Below are 22,275 nucleotides of genomic sequence, written 5' to 3' on the forward strand. Positions count from 1 at the left end.
TTTAAAGTGTCTTGGGTTGGTAGGTGCTCAGCTGTTCAGTGGCTTTAGATCATTGTTGGATTTTTTTTTAATTTGCACATCTACTTTAAAAAATGTGTCTGAAATTGTAACTTTTGTGATTCACCTATTGTTTAGCAAGTGTACCAAGTATAAATAATAAGACTATTGGCGACCAAAGTTTGGGAAAAGGATTTGAGGTCCATAGATCAAAATAGCAACATTTATACTTCAAAGTTAACTAAACCTTATGATGCACACATGCTATAGTAGTGTTGCTAAACCTTTTTTTTTCAATTTTCAATCTTTGTATTCATATTCATAAAAACAATGACTGGCCTTATTCTACATCATAGCCATAGAGTGATGCTCAAATGTAATGTTGCTGTTAATTGTAACAATGACAATAAATTCTTGAATCTTAAGATATTTTTTACTCCAAACAATCCATTCAATGTCAGCCCCTCCTCTCTGACTCTCCCTTTAGCCGCCTCGCCTCTCATAATCAGGATTCCATTGTTTCTTAAATTGCATGTGTTGTGCTCTACAATCTTTTGACTCCAGACCAGAATGCCGGTGCTTCCTTTATGCACGGTCTCTTGAGGTGTTTTCACCCCAGAGGTAATCAGTCTGACTCGGTCGCTGGAGTGGCCCTGGAGGCGGCGGGTGATTTGTCCCTCATTTTTTACAAGGACACCCACCTTGTAATGACGCCAAATGCCTACAATCACATGTTCTGACCTCTGATCTACTCCACCAGCCACACCCACCTTAAATTAAAACAAGGTAACCCATTTATCCTTTTGATAGAATTTGAGCCTCCACTGTGCATAATGGTTCATACTTTCGAGATGACTACTGTTATCATACGTGAGAACATTTTGGTTCAAATGGATGTTTCCTGTGGATTGGAGCTTTCTACCTGTAGAATATGTTTGTCAGGTCTGTACTCAAACTGCAGTAATATAACGTGATGGACTTCTTGGCAATGTGCAGAGATGCATTATCCTGATACTTATAAACAATATTAATTTGCAGAGTTATACACTTAATAACCAGCCGACTATTTCCTTAAGGCTGAACCTGCTGGGCTGAAAAGGTGGCTTATTCACAAGACAGTTACGACATTTAGTATTTTTCATAATCATAGCATAATTTTAGTAAATGTCTAAGGGATATTCATTTATCAGGACATGTATCATATCAAGCTTAAAGTATCATGATACGTAGCTTATCTCAAGACACTCATTGCATCCTGAGGTACTTGGCATTTCATACGTTGGCCAATTGAAAGCTGTGGAATTATTTAGATTTCACAAACGTACAATCTTCTCCTTGTGGTTAAATAAAGCTGTTGTTATGTTTCAGTAGCGAGCCAATGATTCCATTAGCCTTCAAAAGAACACTTTAGTCAATCATGACTTGAAGCTGTCGTGAGTGGGCTCCAGTGGCCAGTCCATTGGAAGTGAAAAGTAAAAAAAAATCCCCTGCGACTCAGAAAGCATGTTTCCCATAGAGCGCATTGTAAATAGTGTCCAGCTGACAGGGACCTACAGCCAAGCCAAATAATGGAGAGCTCATTCTGCTTTCTGATTGGTCACGCAACTTTATAACCAAAACATGAACAACTTCTACATCCTGTAAAATGTGTTTGTGATTTCCTGTCTGAGCTCGCATCAGAGCCAACACTGTCTCTGCTGATGCATTTCTTTTCTCATTAGACTTCATCAGCTGCTTTGCCTCTTTAATGAACATATCCAAACACTCATTATTTAATGTTCAATATTTGGTTCATTTCCCCATCCATTTCTCGCCTTGAAGTCAATTCCCTCCCATTAATCTGGTTAATTATCACTGTTAGAGGCACTCATCTGATTTTCTGCAGCTGTGAGACTTTTGGGATGCTGTTTTTAATCATCATTTTATTTGATCACGACCTCATCCTCCACAAGCCGTGCGTATATTCTGACTCTTCCCGTAAACAGTCTTTATTAACGCACAATTACACTATAGCCCGTGTGCTGGATGTGTGAATGCATGGGGGGGCGACGCAGCCTCAGCGCAGATGGCTCCGCCGCATGTGAGAGCACTTTTTCTCTGGCTGTTTTTGTCAGTGTGTGAAATTTTAGCTGGAGTGGAAATATTAAATTAAAGATTGCGTTAAATTTAGCTTTGGCTGTTTCTGCGTGGTGGAACAGACACTGGCGAGTTGGGACGGAGCTCTGAACGCTGGGTCTTCGCTTGTTCAAAGGGCGTGTTTTTAGGCTATTTTTACAACGGCGGCGCGAAAGGGTCATTAATAATACAATTGCTGTGTAGTCAAGACGAGCGTGAGACATAGGGATGGTACGTATAAAGAGATGTCCAGGGGTCTCCATGGTCCACTTGGGACCGTGTAGACCATCAATTTTAATTACCTCAGTTCATATATGGTTTAGGTAACTTTTCTGCCCAAATTATTAGTATGAAATCAGATTTTGGTAATTTTGAGCTTTCAGTTATTAGATGAAGTGTAAGTCAAGCTCCTCCTTTATATCTCATGATAATCGCATTATAATGCGGTTTGCTCATCAAAAACATACCTGGGGATGGGGCTCTCATGGATGTGAAGGTGCTTAAAAATAGGAACCCGTTAGGTGTTCTTTGGAGATGGCGAGTTAATTCTTTTGTTATAGCCAACCAAGGACAAAGGCAAACATCCAGAGCTTGGTGCACCTTTTAATTAAATAAGCCAAGACTTTTTAACTTCAACCCGTCGGAGAACCCTGTTTTTATTTTTGTTACTTTACATCCTTGACAGACTATAATCTTTATTTTGTAGTTGGGTTTTGTATCATTCATGCATGTTTGAATAAACCTGCACTCTTAATCTCTTTACCCAGAGGCCTGTTCTACAAAGCTCGATTAGAGGGATAGCGCGGTAGCTCTGGTTTAGCCATGCTTTGGTGACGCTGGATCATTTTCTATCAGGCTGGACAGAATTAAACACTAAATTGTGCACATTTGGCTGTGTCTCTCTTACGCGCTGCTTGGCACGGACATCACAGTCGTTCAGTCGGACCGTGGCGCTGTCTGATGTTTCTTGACTTTAGCGCATCGTTAGTTTAAGGATGAATGATATACATATTAACTTTCTCCATAATGAAGTGCCTGTGTTTCCTTCCTGACTTATATTTCATATTTTAATTGCTTGTATATTTTGTGAAGCTCTCTTCTACTTCTTTGTTCTGATTGGTCAGCTTGAGCTAACCCTGCCCCTGCTCTGTGTAAGTCAGGAAGTAAATGTCTCCCCAGAGAATTTACATTGATAGAATTACAAAAACATGAACTTCTAAATACTCGAACTTTTGGCTTTACATACCATTGAATGAAGACACTCATAATTCACTTGTATTTTGCAATATTGTGACCAGTGTATCGAGATATTGAATCTGTGTATATGATAGGGATGCAATGGTACCAAACATTACATGCACTTTTGATGTGTCCATACATTATTGTCAGTGTGTAGTCAGTTAACACATGTTTACTTCTGCAGAGTCAGTTATTGCCTCAGCTGGGTTGTTTGGTATAAAACAACCGTATCTTGTCCACTCTCTGCAGTAATGGCTCCAGCTCAAAGTTAGTTAAGGTCATTGTTAATCAGGGCTGTGGGGCGATCTGTCAATCAAAGCCGCATCACAGCCTCTCTCTGTCTCCTCTCTGCGGACTCCAAAGCCAATTTGATGAAGAGGAGATTGAGCAGGTGAGGTGTGTAGGAGGTCCGGGGAGACATGGAGTGCGTTTAGCTCTTATTTAGAATCTGTTTGTTTTGGACGTTTAGGCTGAGGCAAATATCCCACCTCCTGAAAACACATGCTATAATAATCTCTTTACACGTGTTCGGTGTTATCTTTCACCAATAGTTGTGTAGCGGAGTGAAAGCTTCCCAATGATGACAGAGGCAGACATTTTTTCTGGACCCTACTTTTATTGAACTCTGCACTGTGAACTTCTTTGACCTCTTCTTTGTGATTAGTCAAGATGGCTGATACACACACATTTTCATCCTGTTGCATACATTTCACCTTAACATATCTGGTATTTCAAATTAAAACATTATAGGCACATAAATAATACATTTTACTGTACCGTTATTTTTCATTACTACTATTACTGCTTAGACACATATACAGCAAGTTTAAGCACTTCGTGGTCAGTAAACGATTTACATCAACGTAGTGTTTTTTTGTCATTAGACCACGTTGCGTTCCGAGAGAAAACTAAGAGCAGCAACAGGTTTGAACTGTGCACTACACGACTGAATGAAAGTTCCTTTAAATGGTGTTTTGACGCACTGTTGTAATTATTATGACTAAATCACCCTTTATACAAGAGTCACGTTGTAAATTCACTAATGTTAGCCACTTACCTTAGCTTGTGCAGGTAAATAGTTTTCCATCTGATAGACAAAGCAAAATAATCTCACGCAGTCTTTATGAGAGAAATCAATTTTTTTTTAACTGAGTGAGATGTCACAATTGTATGAGGGCTCATGTGCGCCTTCTGGTTGTACAATTGTGTAATTACAAGTAGAAAACAAGACAAAATGAAAGCAGGCAAACCGTCCTCGCTCGGCTAAGCGCTTAGTGACCCTGAACACACAATGAAACATTTCAAAGCGCATACACGTTTGAGATAACACTGAATTATGAAGATCTTTACTCTGAGAATCACATGCATTTTAGAACATGTTGTTAAGGGCTAAACTAATGTGTTTGCCGTTTTATTTGATATTTAGCATGTAGCATTGTTTTATCTAAACTGTATTATGCAGTATTGTGCCTTTTTCGTTACTGTACAGGTAGAAACTAGCTAAAAACAAGCCTTATATGTTTTCTACAAATCTACCTTTTTTGGCCTGATTTCCCAAGACATACAATTGGTAGTTTCAAAGGAATAGTCCATTTGTTAAATGGTTCAGACCGGTGGTGGTCTCAGACACTGCATTGTATTATAAACCTTTTTCCTGTCCACCTGCCCTTTCCTCTCTCCTCCTCACGTTAAGTGCACATACGCTGCCTCCTCATTGCTCACTGATAAGACCAGAAATCTTAAGACTAAACTCTGAACAATATCGAATCCTGCCCAACACACAGGAGGACAAAGCGATGCGAGCGGCCGTTTGCCTCTGCAATAGCGCGAACCTGCAGTATTTGTGCAGAGGTTGTAAAATATCACTGTAGCGTAGAAGATAATAAACCTCCAGCCATGAATGTCAAATCAAATGATTGTAGCATGCATTTCAAATCCTACTCTTTTTGAAGTGGCAGGTGTAAGTTGGCTTGAAGCTGTTAATGAGGGTCCAAAATGACGTGCAGAAAGTTGTTACAGTTGGTTTGACTTATTTCAAGCATTAGCATCAATGAGATAAAATGGAAACATATTTATATATTAAAAAAAAAAAAAAACAGTGATATACATGTGCCACTGTAACATTAAAGGGCCCATAATGTAAAATCAACTTTTCAGAGCTTCTAACCTTCTTACAGTGCTTTTGGTGCCTCGTACATTTGCCCAAAGTGCTTTTTTGATCGATTCCTGCAGTAGCAGTTTAATACGTGGTCTTTGTCTTTGTCTCAATTAATGCGGTTTTAACTACAACACTCATGAAAAGTTTGAAATCTATTGTTTAAAGACTATTATTCACAGCATGCTGACATTTAATAAGAATAAACACATGAATAAAAGCAACATAATGACATGTGGGTTTTACATTGTATCTCAGGATCCGCCTCGTCAATGCCATTAAATTCTGAACATTTCACCTTTTCTCCCGATCTATTCTGTGCAGAAAGCGTGTTTGTCCTTGATTAGTCAAAGCAAAAAAGATGCTTAATGGTCCCCAAATGTTCCAACAAAGTGTTCACAAAGTGTGTGGGTGGAGAGTTACCCTTAGTCTCTTTTTCATAAACACTTATTTTTTTTGCTGAGGGAGAAAACTGATGACTAAGTGTGACATTTGGTTCCTTCCCTTCCTACTACACTTTTCTTATTCTTTCATCCTCTCTTTGCATCACAATAGAACCGGCTGTATCTAATGACCTTCGCCTCAATGAAACGCCTCAGTCAATTTCACGCACACTCAGCCGACATTTACCAAGGGAGCAGGTAATTGGTTCAATATTTTTCTTCAAATACTCCTATATGGGTGATGTATACAGAGGTGGCAGTTTAAAGAGGAAACCGTCATTCGCTTCGCAAGGATCAATTGAAGGAATGGGAATGATTGTAGCTCATTGTGATGTGCTGTGATACTCAAAGGTGTCGTATGTTGAGCTATACAATATCTGCGTGCTGTGTTTTGAAGATTCACAAACTGCGTGTGCTTGAAATGAAGCGTGATTGGACGGATGGACCAGAATTCATTTCCTGGTTTAGAGTTGGCCTTTCTGTGTGGAAAAGAAGGTACCGGTAGATAAAATTGTGAATGGCGTTTTGCTAAATTTGGGTGTTTTGCTGAAAATAAATAAATAAATAACTGATTCAAAAACTACCGGTAATGTTAAAATAAACGTGTTGCAAATAAGATAAATAAGAGTTTTAGCAGATATTTCTCCACTTTTGTGATTCATTTTACAGACATTTTACATCTGTCACATAATTAAACCGGGTTAGGCGGTTAGCGCTCTTGCCTCCCAAGAAGGAGATCATGGGTTTGATTCCCGGACCAGACCAACATCACATGATCTCTCTGGGTGGAGTCTGCATGTTCTCCCCGTGTTACCGTGGGTTCTCTCCGGGTTCTCCGGCTTCCTCCCACCGTCCAAAGACATGCATGTGTTAGGCAAAAATTGGTGACTCTAAATTGGCCCTAGTGAATGAATGAGAGAGTGAACTGTCTGTAATGTCTGTGTCTCTGTGTCAGCCCTGCGACGAGTTGGCCACTGTCCAGGGTGTACCCCCCCTAAGGCCCGAAGTCACTGGGATAGGCTCCAGTCACCCGCAACCCCAAAAGGGAACAAGCGGTAGAAAATGGATGGATGGATGGACATAATTAAACCTCAACTAATTAATTTGAACATATTTCTGTTGGATAAATGTAGTATTGTCTGACTTCTCAGGATTCTTTATTGTAAATATAGCCCAGCGCTAGGAGAAGGGGGCATTCTCCCTGGGTTTCAGACTAAAGCATCATGGAAATACAATAATACCTGAAAGATTAGACCAAGATTGGTTTCCATGGCTTGTGCTCACTGTCTGATGCTAAAAAATAAGACAAACCTGCACAAACCCGAGGCATGAGTTCCCCTCATCAACCACCAGGTGAAATGTCTGATGGTCAAAAAACTGCGGCGTTAAGTTTTTGTTTAATGTCTAACTCTAACATTTGTTGCTGTAGCTGTAGTTGACGTGGTTGTTGACCATCACCAAGTGTCTTGGCTACTGATGCCCAAAACACACCACGCACTCAAGGTATTTTCCATCAATAAAAAACATGTAATTGAATAAATACAAGAATGTTTGCCTTAAATGTGCCTATAGTCATTCTCTAACAGCTTTGATATTTCAGTACATCTCAGCAGGACGTTTCCAGAATCACATTTAGAAGCGCCCCCCCAGTCTCCAGGTGTAATGTGTGCAGAGTGAACATGAGATTATGAGGCTGGGGAAAGATAGCGCACACCTGGAGGTTTGAGGCAGCGCGGCAGGAGATGGGTGGGCTTTCTGTGTGGGTTTTTCTGGAGCCGAGCCTCTGGAGTGGCATGAAGAGAAAATGAGGTAAGCGCGGAGTAACCAGGTAAACGTCTGTGGCAGATTTTCAGTGTACAGACGGTACAAAAATCAAACGGGGATGAGGGAGAAGTGAAAGATCGACTTTGACAGTGCAGAGACGTTCGACTGACTGTTTTAAATGACACAATGCAAACGCTGTGCAGGCTTGTCATGGTTTGAAACTCACATTCAAACTTCCCTGAATGAGAAATTGGCACTATTGAAATTGAAACGGTGGTGTCATATTTGGTTATACGTTTTTAGTTTGTGAGTCGGGACTTTTTTGGGTGGAAAAACTGAAATATTGTGTTAGATTTTGGTCGGTTACACATATATTATGATGCTGATATGCAATGCAAGTTTAAAAAAAAGAAGAATCTAATCTCAATCTAATACATAAACGTAAAAATACCATATTACACATATTTACAAATTGTTAAGAATTAAATGGTTAAATATTAAGGTAATATTGAAGACACAATTTTACGCATGATAATCCCATAGCACAAAAAAACACTTAAAGGCGGTATGGACAATTTTTCGGCGATTTGAGAACGCAGACGGAAGTGCGCATGCGCACTCCCCCGTGCGGACTGATACAACACACACGTGCGTTTGTTTATTAGCGCAACGGAGCGCATCGCATCGCTCGTCTCCCGTAGATTTCTGTCCACTTCTGCGTCAGCTCGAACTCTCTTTCTCCGTCTTCATTTTGCCCCGTACACTGAGGGAACTATATTATGATAGATCCATGCGCTTAGGCACGCGGAAACGTGGGGACGAGCCTGACGCGGCTGCAGGTGAGCGGTAGGTGCGTTTTATGATTGATACGTGGCAGGACAAATGATTTATCCACGCCATGAGGAAATATGATAAAAAAAAAATGCTGAAAAAAATCGTCCATACCACCTTTAAAAGCTGTATTTCCCAATTTTTCATACCACATAAGGAGAAAGCATGCGTTTAGATTAGGGCTGTGTTCAAAATATCGATACGGCGATATATCGTCACGGGCCCCGATACGGAGTCGCCGTATCGATACTTTTCAATAACAATAATAATAATTGTCCGGGTGGCCGTTTAGAAGCTCCCTCCTGTAGAGGGCGGTAAACAGCGCGGAACTACTGAGACAGACACACACCGTGCACCAGCCAGTACACAGGCCTGAAGAAGAGCTTTTGGCTCGAAACGTATTCTATTTGATTTCCTTTTTCATCGATTTCATTCCTTTCACCCCTTATTTTATACAAATTCAACGCAGCCCCGGAGCTAACTTAGCCCCGAGACCGCCATTTTAGCCCCGGAGCTAACACAGCCCCGAGGCCACCACAACAGCCGAACCGGAGGCAAAAAAACGGACACAAACCTGACACCAACATCACACACATCTTCCCTACTCTACACTACATAAACCGAACGGTTAAACAATAAAACCGAGCGGTTAAACAATACAACTATCCAACAGGGCCCCGTTGGATAGTTGATAGCGTTAACCGATTCAGTGGGGGGGGCACTTCATTTCTTATTTCCATTTGATTTAATTGTACTCTCTCTGGTCTTTTTAGGCCCGAGCCCCAGCAGGGCGGAGGCAGCGTTTGTGAATGGGCTACGCCCATTCACAAATTGTTGACAACAGCAGCGCGAAGCGCTGCATTCCTCCAAAAACCCTCCTGGCATCGTCCCGTACGCGAGAATCCATGCCGCAGGCATGGGCCATGCTTGTTTCTGCTCAAATCAATGGAAGTCTATGGGGAGTGGGCGGGGCATCCCGACGAAATAGGGAGTGACGAGCGCGTAAGCGCGCGTAATGATGATTCCACCCCATGGCGGCATGGGGAAGGCTTAGAGCTTTCAAACGATGTACAATTTGTTGTTATAGAAAAAACGGCTATATTGTTTTTGCTAAAAATATTATTATTTTTATTAGGCCCGAGCGCCACAAGCTGGCGAGAGGCCTATTAATCTCGTAAGGCCGTGCGAAGCACGTAGTGCGCACGAAATCGAGCGCGAAGCGCTCGCCCACTTCCAAACACTCACTAACGCACTCCTTCACTCATGCACGCCCCGTGCATACTAATTAGTAGTAGGAAAATGGAACATTACCGTTGTAAACGGGCGAAGCCCGTGCAAAAGTTCGCACTAAACGAGCACTTTACATTGAGATGACGACCGCGAAGCGGTCGTCATCCCCATATAAAGCACTCATTTGCGCTAAGTAGCTCACGAATACGTTCCCCATCTCTTGCATGTTCCGTGCATATAAGCATGTAATGCAAAAATTGAACATTATTACTGTATAGAGGGCCAAAAACACAAAGTGGGCGGAGCCCACTCAAAATTATCGAAAGTACCCGTCAGTGACCAGGGACCCACACCATGAGGTAGGAAAGCGCGAGCGCTTTCCGAAAATGTATAGTTTATGATATTTGAAAAATGGGAAACATTGTTTTCGCATCGGAATATTATTCTTTCTTTCTTTCTTTCTTCTTCTTCTCGGGACCAACCCCCCTATTTTTCACCCAGTGAACATTGACGAAAAGTCACAAAAATTTGCACACCTCTAAAAATCGTGCCTCTCTACATTCTGGCTATTTCCCTTTTCTAAAATAAAAAAAATTGGCGCGTCAGCGCCACCAAATGTACCAAAAATGCATTGAGAGATGGGAAATGACCCAAAAAAAATCTGATCGTAGAATCATGAAATTTGGCGCAGAGGTAGATGGTGACAAGAGAAGTAAAAAATATTATTACGGCAACGCCGTCCCCCGAACCAAATGTCGGCCATATTGCTTCAAAAATGGCTAAACATGACTTCGGAGTTTTTCCAAACGTCGTACTTTTACGAACTCCTCCCAGGGCGTTGGCCCTAAAAAGCTGAAATTTGGTGAAAATGCTACTGAGGAGTGGGACATCAAAAGTTATCCAAATTACATTGATACCTCTCACGGTCTCTGTGCGGCGAAGCCGCAAACTGTAACTAAAATTTCAGAAATCTCCCATATTTAAAATTTCTGCCGTTTGCGCAGATAAAGTCCGAATTGCGTCAAATTAGAATCAGTTGTTAAACTCTTTGCCCTAAACCTACTTGAAGTGAAATAAATTCATTTGGCGCCACAGCGCCCCCTACAGATTTTATATGGAGGTTAAATGTTTAGTTTTGCGAAATTATATGAAATTTGACACACAACTCAATTTTAGCATCCCCATCAAAAAAGTCAATGAGACCCATGTCATAATTGTTATGGCGTTGCCGTAACGATGACCGAAACCTCCCATGTTATTCCAATGGGGCCAGAACATGTTTACACTTTAGACTTTCACAAACTCCTCCCAGGGCGTCAGCCCTATTAACCTGAAATTTGGTGAGACTCATCTTCAGGACCATCAAAAGTTATCCACATTTTCATTCAAAGAGTCACGGTGTCTGTGCGGCAAAGCCGCACATTTTGCCAAGAATTCAAAATAAAATTGCTTTTTGATGGTAAAACAAAGGGGAGAACATGTGACAGCGTCACAGATTCAGCAGTAGGCGTGATAAAAGGACAATTGGGGCGCGTTAGCGCCCCCTCCTCTTGCGGCGTGGCGGCGGTGTGGCGGCGGCGTGGCGAGGGCCGATCATTGCCGCTTGCGGCTATATTTATTATTATTATTATTTTTCTTGTTCTTCTTCAGCGCTTTGATCTCTAATTTGACCCCCTGAACATGCTCAAAAACTCACCAAACTTTGCCCAAAATTCAGAATCGGCGAAAAATTTTATTTTTTCTGGGCCATTTTTGTTTTCGTTAAAAAATGGCGTGACAGCGCCACCGACAAAAGTCAAAATACATTGCGCCTATGGGAGACGCCCCGAGGTCAACTTTGGCGTAAAGCTACGAAATTCGGGACACGCATTCCTCTCGTGAGGATAAACAAAAAAAATCATTGTGGCCACGCCCCCAAACTTACCCTATGGCCGCCATCTTCCTTTGAAAATGAAAACAAGCTGAGTTAGCCATTTTGTTTACGTCAAACTTTGACGAACTCCTCCTAGGGCGTTTTGCCCACCGACTTCAAAATCGGCGTACGTCCTCTGGACAAGTGGGGCATCTAAAGTTATTCAATTTTTTGAGATACCTTTTACGGTCTGTGTGCGGCGCAGCCGCAAAGTTGGACAACTTATTTTGGAATATTGCAGGTCTAAAAATTGCTCCCATTTGATCAAAACCAGTCCGATTAGGACCAAATTTGAATCAGTTGTTAAACTTTCTAGTTTGGACCAGTTTAGGCTGACAAAATTGAAATGGTAGTGATAGCGCCCCCTACAGAGTGACCTTTAAATTAACATTGAAGGTCAAAAATTAGTTTTACCAAAATTGTCTAAACTTTACCCAAAATTCTATTTTGCCGTCCCGATCACAAAAGCCAATCACAAAAATGCCTAAATTTTTACGCCGTAGTCGTAGCGATGACAGAAACCTCCCATGTTATCCCTATGGGAAAACCACAAAATCTCTCAAATTACCACATTTTTATGTTTTACACTTTAACGAAGTCCTCCTAGTGCGTTTTGCCCACCAACCTCAAAATCGGTGTACGTCCTCTAGACAAGTGGTGTATCTAAAGTTATCCAAATTTTAAGGATAACTTTTACGGTCTTTGTGCGACGGAGCCGCAAACGTTTCCCAGAATTCTGACTATTTGGCCTTCAGAGTGGCCTATAAACAATAGAGTTTTTCCAAATGACATGATATTTTGAACGAAATTCTAATTTGCCATCCTGATCATACAAGTATGAGAGCCAAAGTCATATTTTGTACGGCGTAACCGTAGCGTTGACAGAAACATCCCATGTTATCCTTATGGGAAAATCGTAGAATCGCTCAAATCACCACATTTTTACGCTTCACACTTTAACAAACTCCTCCTAGGGCGATTGTCCGATCAAGTTCATATTTGGAGAATATCATCTACACAAGCGGGGCATCAAAACTTACCCATATTTTGATTCTAAGTGCTACGGTCTCTGTGTGGCGGACCCGCAAATATATGTCAGAAATGGGAAAACAGCGAAATCTCTAAAATCACCACATTTTTACGCTTCACACTTTAACGAACTCCTCCTAGGCCGATTGCCCGATCAAGCTCATATTTGGGGAAAATCATCTACACAAACGGGGCATCAAAAGTTATCCATATTTTGATTTTAAGTGGTACGGTCTCTGTGCCGTGGAGCTGCAAATATACTGTCACAAATGGGAAAAACGCCAAATCCTTGAAATGTTCACATTTACGCTTCACACTTTAACAAACTCCTCCGTGGGCAATAGCTCGATCAAGCTTTACTTTGGGAAAAATTATCTACACAAGCGCGGCATCAAAAGTTATCCATATTTTTATTCCAAGTGCTACGGTCTCTGTGCGGCGGCGCAGCAAATTTGACTGACACTTGTGTTCATTTGCACTGGATTGGCCATGTCCAATGTGTCGCCGTCTGTCAAGTTCTTTTTTTATTCAACACACAATAAGGGCGCCATCTTTATCAAGTCGAAAGCGCAGAGTCGGAAGGCCGGCGGCCCGCGAGGGCCGTTGGATGCCGCTTGCGGCTTTAATTATTATTATTTTTCTTGTTCTTCTTCAGCGCTTTGATCTCTAATTTGACCCCCTGAACATGCTCAAAAACTCACCAAACTTTGCCCAAAATTCAGAATCGGCGAAAAATTTTATTTTTTCTGGGCCATTTTTTTTTTCGTTAAAAAATGGCGCGACAGCGCCACCGACAAAAGTCAAAATACATTGCGCCTATGGGAGACGCCCCGAGGTCAACTTTGGCGTAAAGCTACGAAATTCGGGACACGCATTCCTCTCGTGAGGATAAACAAAAAAAATCATTGTGGCCACGCCCCCAAACTTACCCTATGGCCGCCATCTTCCTTTGAAAATGAAAACAAGCTGAGTTAGCCATTTTGTTTACGTCAAACTTTGACGAACTCCTCCTAGGGCGTTTTGCCCACCGACTTCAAAATCGGCGTACGTCCTCTGGACAAGTGGGGCATCTAAAGTTATTCAATTTTTTGAGATACCTTTTACGGTCTGTGTGCGGCGCAGCCGCAAAGTTGGACAACTTATTTTGGAATATTGCAGGTCTAAAAATTGCTCCCATTTGATCAAAACCAGTCCGATTAGGACCAAATTTGAATCAGTTGTTAAACTTTCTAGTTTGGACCAGTTTAGGCTGACAAAATTGAAATGGTAGTGATAGCGCCCCCTACAGAGTGACCTTTAAATTAACATTGAAGGTCAAAAATTAGTTTTACCAAAATTGTCTAAACTTTACCCAAAATTCTATTTTGCCGTCCCGATCACAAAAGCCAATCACAAAAATGCCTAAATTTTTACGCCGTAGTCGTAGCGATGACAGAAACCTCCCATGTTATCCCTATGGGAAAACCACAAAATCTCTCAAATTACCACATTTTTATGTTTTACACTTTAACGAAGTCCTCCTAGTGCGTTTTGCCCACCAACCTCAAAATCGGTGTACGTCCTCTAGACAAGTGGTGTATCTAAAGTTATCCAAATTTTAAGGATAACTTTTACGGTCTTTGTGCGACGGAGCCGCAAACGTTTCCCAGAATTCTGACTATTTGGCCTTCAGAGTGGCCTATAAACAATAGAGTTTTTCCAAATGACATGATATTTTGAACGAAATTCTAATTTGCCATCCTGATCATACAAGTATGAGAGCCAAAGTCATATTTTGTACGGCGTAACCGTAGCGTTGACAGAAACATCCCATGTTATCCTTATGGGAAAATCGTAGAATCGCTCAAATCACCACATTTTTACGCTTCACACTTTAACAAACTCCTCCTAGGGCGATTGTCCGATCAAGTTCATATTTGGAGAATATCATCTACACAAGCGGGGCATCAAAACTTACCCATATTTTGATTCTAAGTGCTACGGTCTCTGTGTGGCGGACCCGCAAATATATGTCAGAAATGGGAAAACAGCGAAATCTCTAAAATCACCACATTTTTACGCTTCACACTTTAACGAACTCCTCCTAGGCCGATTGCCCGATCAAGCTCATATTTGGGGAAAATCATCTACACAAACGGGGCATCAAAAGTTATCCATATTTTGATTTTAAGTGGTACGGTCTCTGTGCCGTGGAGCTGCAAATATACTGTCACAAATGGGAAAAACGCCAAATCCTTGAAATGTTCACATTTACGCTTCACACTTTAACAAACTCCTCCGTGGGCAATAGCTCGATCAAGCTTTACTTTGGGAAAAATTATCTACACAAGCGCGGCATCAAAAGTTATCCATATTTTTATTCCAAGTGCTACGGTCTCTGTGCGGCGGCGCAGCAAATTTGACTGACACTTGTGTTCATTTGCACTGGATTGGCCATGTCCAATGTGTCGCCGTCTGTCAAGTTCTTTTTTTATTCAACACACAATAAGGGCGCCATCTTTATCAAGTCGAAAGCGCAGAGTCGGAAGGCCGGCGGCCCGCGAGGGCCGTTGGATGCCGCTTGCGGCTTTAATTATTATTATTTTTCTTGTTCTTCTTCAGCGCTTTGATCTCTAATTTGACCCCCTGAACATGCTCAAAAACTCACCAAACTTTGCCCAAAATTCAGAATCGGCGAAAAATTTTATTTTTTCTGGGCCATTTTTTTTTTCGTTAAAAAATGGCGCGACAGCGCCACCGACAAAAGTCAAAATACATTGCGCCTATGGGAGACGCCCCGAGGTCAACTTTGGCGTAAAGCTACGAAATTCGGGACACGCATTCCTCTCGTGAGGATAAACAAAAAAAATCATTGTGGCCACGCCCCCAAACTTACCCTATGGCCGCCATCTTCCTTTGAAAATGAAAACAAGCTGAGTTAGCCATTTTGTTTACGTCAAACTTTGACGAACTCCTCCTAGGGCGTTTTGCCCACCGACTTCAAAATCGGCGTACGTCCTCTGGACAAGTGGGGCATCTAAAGTTATTCAATTTTTTGAGATACCTTTTACGGTCTGTGTGCGGCGCAGCCGCAAAGTTGGACAACTTATTTTGGAATATTGCAGGTCTAAAAATTGCTCCCATTTGATCAAAACCAGTCCGATTAGGACCAAATTTGAATCAGTTGTTAAACTTTCTAGTTTGGACCAGTTTAGGCTGACAAAATTGAAATGGTAGTGATAGCGCCCCCTACAGAGTGACCTTTAAATTAACATTGAAGGTCAAAAATTAGTTTTACCAAAATTGTCTAAACTTTACCCAAAATTCTATTTTGCCGTCCCGATCACAAAAGCCAATCACAAAAATGCCTAAATTTTTACGCCGTAGTCGTAGCGATGACAGAAACCTCCCATGTTATCCCTATGGGAAAACCACAAAATCTCTCAAATTACCACATTTTTATGTTTTACACTTTAACGAAGTCCTCCTAGTGCGTTTTGCCCACCAACCTCAAAATCGGTGTACGTCCTCTAGACAAGTGGTGTATCTAAAGTTATCCAAATTTTAAGGATAACTTTTACGGTCTTTGTGTGACGGAGCCGCAAACGTTTCCCAGAATTCTGACTATTTGGCCTTCAGAGTGGCCTATAAACAATAGAGTTTTTCCAAATGACATGATATTTTGAACGAAATTCTAATTTGCCATCCTGATCATAAAAGTATGAGAGCCAAAGTCATATTTTGTACGGCGTAACCGTAGCGTTGACAGAAACATCCCATGTTATCCTTATGGGAAAATCGTAGAATCGCTCAAGTCACCACATTTTTACGCTTCACACTTTAACAAACTCCTCCTAGGGCGATTGTCCGATCAAGTTCATATTTGGAGAATATCATCTACACAAGCGGGGCATCAAAACTTACCCATATTTTGATTCTAAGTGCTACGGTCTCTGTGTGGCGGACCCGCAAATATATGTCAGAAATGGGAAAACAGCGAAATCTCTAAAATCACCACATTTTTACGCTTCACACTTTAACGAACTCCTCCTAGGCCGATTGCCCGATCAAGCTCATATTTGGGGAAAATCATCTACACAAACGGGGCATCAAAAGTTATCCATATTTTGATTTTAAGTGGTACGGTCTCTGTGCCGTGGAGCTGCAAATATACTGTCACAAATGGGAAAAACGCCAAATCCTTGAAATGTTCACATTTACTCTTCACACTTTAACAAACTCCTCCGTGGGCAATAGCTCGATCAAGCTTTACTTTGGGAAAAATAATCTACACAAGCGCGGCATCAAAAGTTATCCATATTTTTATTCCAAGTGCTACGGTCTCTGTGCGGCGGCGCAGCAAATTTGACTGACACTTGTGTTCATTTGCACTGGATTGGCCATGTCCAATGTGTCGCCGTCTGTCAAGTTCTTTTTTTATTCAACACACAATAAGGGCGCCATCTTTATCAAGTCAAAAGCGCAGAGTCGGAAGGCCGGCGGCCCGCGAGGGCCGTTGGATGCCGCTTGCGGCTTTAATTTTTCTTGTTCTTCTTCAGCGCTTTGATCTCTAATTTGACCCCCTGAACATGCTCAAAAACTCACCAAACTTTGCCCAAAATTCAGAATCGGCGAAAAATTTTATTTTTTCTGGGCCATTTTTTTTTTCGTTAAAAAATGGCGCGACAGCGCCACCGACAAAAGTCAAAATACATTGCGCCTATGGGAGACGCCCCGAGGTCAACTTTGGCGTAAAGCTACGAAATTCGGGACACGCATTCCTCTCGTGAGGATAAACAAAAAAAATCATTGTGGCCACGCCCCCAAACTTACCCTATGGCCGCCATCTTCCTTTGAAAATGAAAACAAGCTGAGTTAGCCATTTTGTTTACGTCAAACTTTGACGAACTCCTCCTAGGGCGTTTTGCCCACCGACTTCAAAATCGGCGTACGTCCTCTGGACAAGTGGGGCATCTAAAGTTATTCAATTTTTTGAGATACCTTTTACGGTCTGTGTGCGGCGCAGCCGCAAAGTTGGACAACTTATTTTGGAATATTGCAGGTCTAAAAATTGCTCCCATTTGATCAAAACCAGTCCGATTAGGACCAAATTTGAATCAGTTGTTAAACTTTCTAGTTTGGACCAGTTTAGGCTGACAAAATTGAAATGGTAGTGATAGCGCCCCCTACAGAGTGACCTTTAAATTAACATTGAAGGTCAAAAATTAGTTTTACCAAAATTGTCTAAACTTTACCCAAAATTCTATTTTGCCGTCCCGATCACAAAAGCCAATCACAAAAATGCCTAAATTTTTACGCCGTAGTCGTAGCGATGACAGAAACCTCCCATGTTATCCCTATGGGAAAACCACAAAATCTCTCAAATTACCACATTTTTATGTTTTACACTTTAACGAAGTCCTCCTAGTGCGTTTTGCCCACCAACCTCAAAATCGGTGTACGTCCTCTAGACAAGTGGTGTATCTAAAGTTATCCAAATTTTAAGGATAACTTTTACGGTCTTTGTGCGACGGAGCCGCAAACGTTTCCCAGAATTCTGACTATTTGGCCTTCAGAGTGGCCTATAAACAATAGAGTTTTTCCAAATGACATGATATTTTGAACGAAATTCTAATTTGCCATCCTGATCATACAAGTATGAGAGCCAAAGTCATATTTTGTACGGCGTAACCGTAGCGTTGACAGAAACATCCCATGTTATCCTTATGGGAAAATCGTAGAATCGCTCAAATCACCACATTTTTACGCTTCACACTTTAACAAACTCCTCCTAGGGCGATTGTCCGATCAAGTTCATATTTGGAGAATATCATCTACACAAGCGGGGCATCAAAACTTACCCATATTTTGATTCTAAGTGCTACGGTCTCTGTGTGGCGGACCCGCAAATATATGTCAGAAATGGGAAAACAGCGAAATCTCTAAAATCACCACATTTTTACGCTTCACACTTTAACGAACTCCTCCTAGGCCGATTGCCCGATCAAGCTCATATTTGGGGAAAATCATCTACACAAACGGGGCATCAAAAGTTATCCATATTTTGATTTTAAGTGGTACGGTCTCTGTGCCGTGGAGCTGCAAATATACTGTCACAAATGGGAAAAACGCCAAATCCTTGAAATGTTCACATTTACGCTTCACACTTTAACAAACTCCTCCGTGGGCAATAGCTCGATCAAGCTTTACTTTGGGAAAAATTATCTACACAAGCGCGGCATCAAAAGTTATCCATATTTTTATTCCAAGTGCTACGGTCTCTGTGCGGCGGCGCAGCAAATTTGACTGACACTTGTGTTCATTTGCACTGGATTGGCCATGTCCAATGTGTCGCCGTCTGTCAAGTTCTTTTTTTATTCAACACACAATAAGGGCGCCATCTTTATCAAGTCGAAAGCGCAGAGTCGGAAGGCCGGCGGCCCGCGAGGGCCGTTGGATGCCGCTTGCGGCTTTAATTATTATTATTTTTCTTGTTCTTCTTCAGCGCTTTGATCTCTAATTTGACCCCCTGAACATGCTCAAAAACTCACCAAACTTTGCCCAAAATTCAGAATCGGCGAAAAATTTTATTTTTTCTGGGCCATTTTTTTTTTCGTTAAAAAATGGCGCGACAGCGCCACCGACAAAAGTCAAAATACATTGCGCCTATGGGAGACGCCCCGAGGTCAACTTTGGCGTAAAGCTACGAAATTCGGGACACGCATTCCTCTCGTGAGGATAAACAAAAAAAATCATTGTGGCCACGCCCCCAAACTTACCCTATGGCCGCCATCTTCCTTTGAAAATGAAAACAAGCTGAGTTAGCCATTTTGTTTACGTCAAACTTTGACGAACTCCTCCTAGGGCGTTTTGCCCACCGACTTCAAAATCGGCGTACGTCCTCTGGACAAGTGGGGCATCTAAAGTTATTCAATTTTTTGAGATACCTTTTACGGTCTGTGTGCGGCGCAGCCGCAAAGTTGGACAACTTATTTTGGAATATTGCAGGTCTAAAAATTGCTCCCATTTGATCAAAACCAGTCCGATTAGGACCAAATTTGAATCAGTTGTTAAACTTTCTAGTTTGGACCAGTTTAGGCTGACAAAATTGAAATGGTAGTGATAGCGCCCCCTACAGAGTGACCTTTAAATTAACATTGAAGGTCAAAAATTAGTTTTACCAAAATTGTCTAAACTTTACCCAAAATTCTATTTTGCCGTCCCGATCACAAAAGCCAATCACAAAAATGCCTAAATTTTTACGCCGTAGTCGTAGCGATGACAGAAACCTCCCATGTTATCCCTATGGGAAAACCACAAAATCTCTCAAATTACCACATTTTTATGTTTTACACTTTAACGAAGTCCTCCTAGTGCGTTTTGCCCACCAACCTCAAAATCGGTGTACGTCCTCTAGACAAGTGGTGTATCTAAAGTTATCCAAATTTTAAGGATAACTTTTACGGTCTTTGTGCGACGGAGCCGCAAACGTTTCCCAGAATTCTGACTATTTGGCCTTCAGAGTGGCCTATAAACAATAGAGTTTTTCCAAATGACATGATATTTTGAACGAAATTCTAATTTGCCATCCTGATCATAAAAGTATGAGAGCCAAAGTCATATTTTGTACGGCGTAACCGTAGCGTTGACAGAAACATCCCATGTTATCCTTATGGGAAAATCGTAGAATCGCTCAAGTCACCACATTTTTACGCTTCACACTTTAACAAACTCCTCCTAGGGCGATTGTCCGATCAAGTTCATATTTGGAGAATATCATCTACACAAGCGGGGCATCAAAACTTACCCATATTTTGATTCTAAGTGCTACGGTCTCTGTGTGGCGGACCCGCAAATATATGTCAGAAATGGGAAAACAGCGAAATCTCTAAAATCACCACATTTTTACGCTTCACACTTTAACGAACTCCTCCTAGGCCGATTGCCCGATCAAGCTCATATTTGGGGAAAATCATCTACACAAACGGGGCATCAAAAGTTATCCATATTTTGATTTTAAGTGGTACGGTCTCTGTGCCGTGGAGCTGCAAATATACTGTCACAAATGGGAAAAACGCCAAATCCTTGAAATGTTCACATTTACTCTTCACACTTTAACAAACTCCTCCGTGGGCAATAGCTCGATCAAGCTTTACTTTGGGAAAAATAATCTACACAAGCGCGGCATCAAAAGTTATCCATATTTTTATTCCAAGTGCTACGGTCTCTGTGCGGCGGCGCAGCAAATTTGACTGACACTTGTGTTCATTTGCACTGGATTGGCCATGTCCAATGTGTCGCCGTCTGTCAAGTTCTTTTTTTATTCAACACACAATAAGGGCGCCATCTTTATCAAGTCAAAAGCGCAGAGTCGGAAGGCCGGCGGCCCGCGAGGGCCGTTGGATGCCGCTTGCGGCTTTAATTTTTCTTGTTCTTCTTCAGCGCTTTGATCTCTAATTTGCCCCCCTGAACATGCTCAAAAACTCACCAAACTTTACCCAAAATTCAAAATCGGCGAAAAATTTTGTTTTTTCTGGGCCATTTTTTTTTTTCGTTAAAAAATGGCGCGAAAGCGCCACCGACAAAAGTCAAAATACATTGCGCCTATGGGAGACGCCCCGAGGTCAACTTTGTCGTAGAGCTACGAAATTCGGAACACGCATTCCTCTTGTGAGGACAAAAAACAAATATTAGTGTGGCCACGCCCCCAGAATTACCCTATGCCCGCCATCTTCCTTTGAAAATGAAAACACGCTGTGTTAGCCATTTTGTTCACGTCAAACTTTGACGAACTCCTCCTAGGGCGTTTTGCCCACCGACTTCAAAATCGGCGGACGTCCTCTGGACAAGTGGGGCATCTAAAGTTATCCAATTTTTTGAGATACCTTTTACGGTCTGTGTGCGGCGCAGCCGCAAAGTTGGACAACTTATTTTGGGATATTGCAGATCTAAAAATTGTTCCCATTTGATCAAAACAAGTCCGATTAGGACCAAATTTGAATCAGTTGTTCAACTTTCTAGTTTGGACCAGTTTATGATGACAAAATTGAAATGGGCGCGATAGCGCCCCCTACAGAGTGACCTTTAAATTAACATTGAAGGTCAAAAATTAGTTTTACCAAAATTTTCTAAACTTTACCCAAAATTCTATTTTGGCGTCGCGATCAAAAAAGCCAATCAGACAAATGCCTTAATTTTTACGGCGTAGTCGTAGCGATGACATAAACCTCCCATGTTATCCCTATGGGAAAACCGCTAAATCTCTCGAATATCCACATTTTTATGTTTTACACTTTAACGAAGTCCTCCTAGTGCGTTTTGCCCACCGACCTCAAAATCGGTGTACGTCCTCTAGACAAGTGGGGCATCTAAAGTTATCCAAATTTTAAGGATAGCTTTTACGGTCTCTGTGCGACGGAGCCGCAAACGTTTCCCAGAATTCTGACTATTTGGCCTTCAGAGTTGCCTATAAACAATAGAGTTTTTCCAAATGACATGATATTTTGAACAAAATTCTAATTTGCCATCCTGATCACAAAAGTATGAGAGCCAAAGTCATATTTTGTACGGCGTAACCGTAG

At 41.6% G+C, this 22,275-nt stretch overlaps 1 protein-coding gene across 2 annotated transcripts in view; it reads left to right on the forward strand.

The window, feature by feature from the left end:
* The window catches only part of pot1 (protection of telomeres 1 homolog), an 89,647-nt gene that overhangs the window by 31,138 nt on the left and 36,234 nt on the right, over nucleotides 1–22,275 (forward strand). The window lies entirely within an intron of this gene.

This window comes from Eucyclogobius newberryi, unplaced genomic scaffold (genome assembly GCF_026437365.1).
Source record: "Eucyclogobius newberryi isolate DKJ021-1_F unplaced genomic scaffold, fEucNew1.0.hap1 SCAF_7, whole genome shotgun sequence".
NCBI classification, from domain to species: Eukaryota; Metazoa; Chordata; class Actinopteri; order Gobiiformes; family Gobiidae; genus Eucyclogobius; species Eucyclogobius newberryi.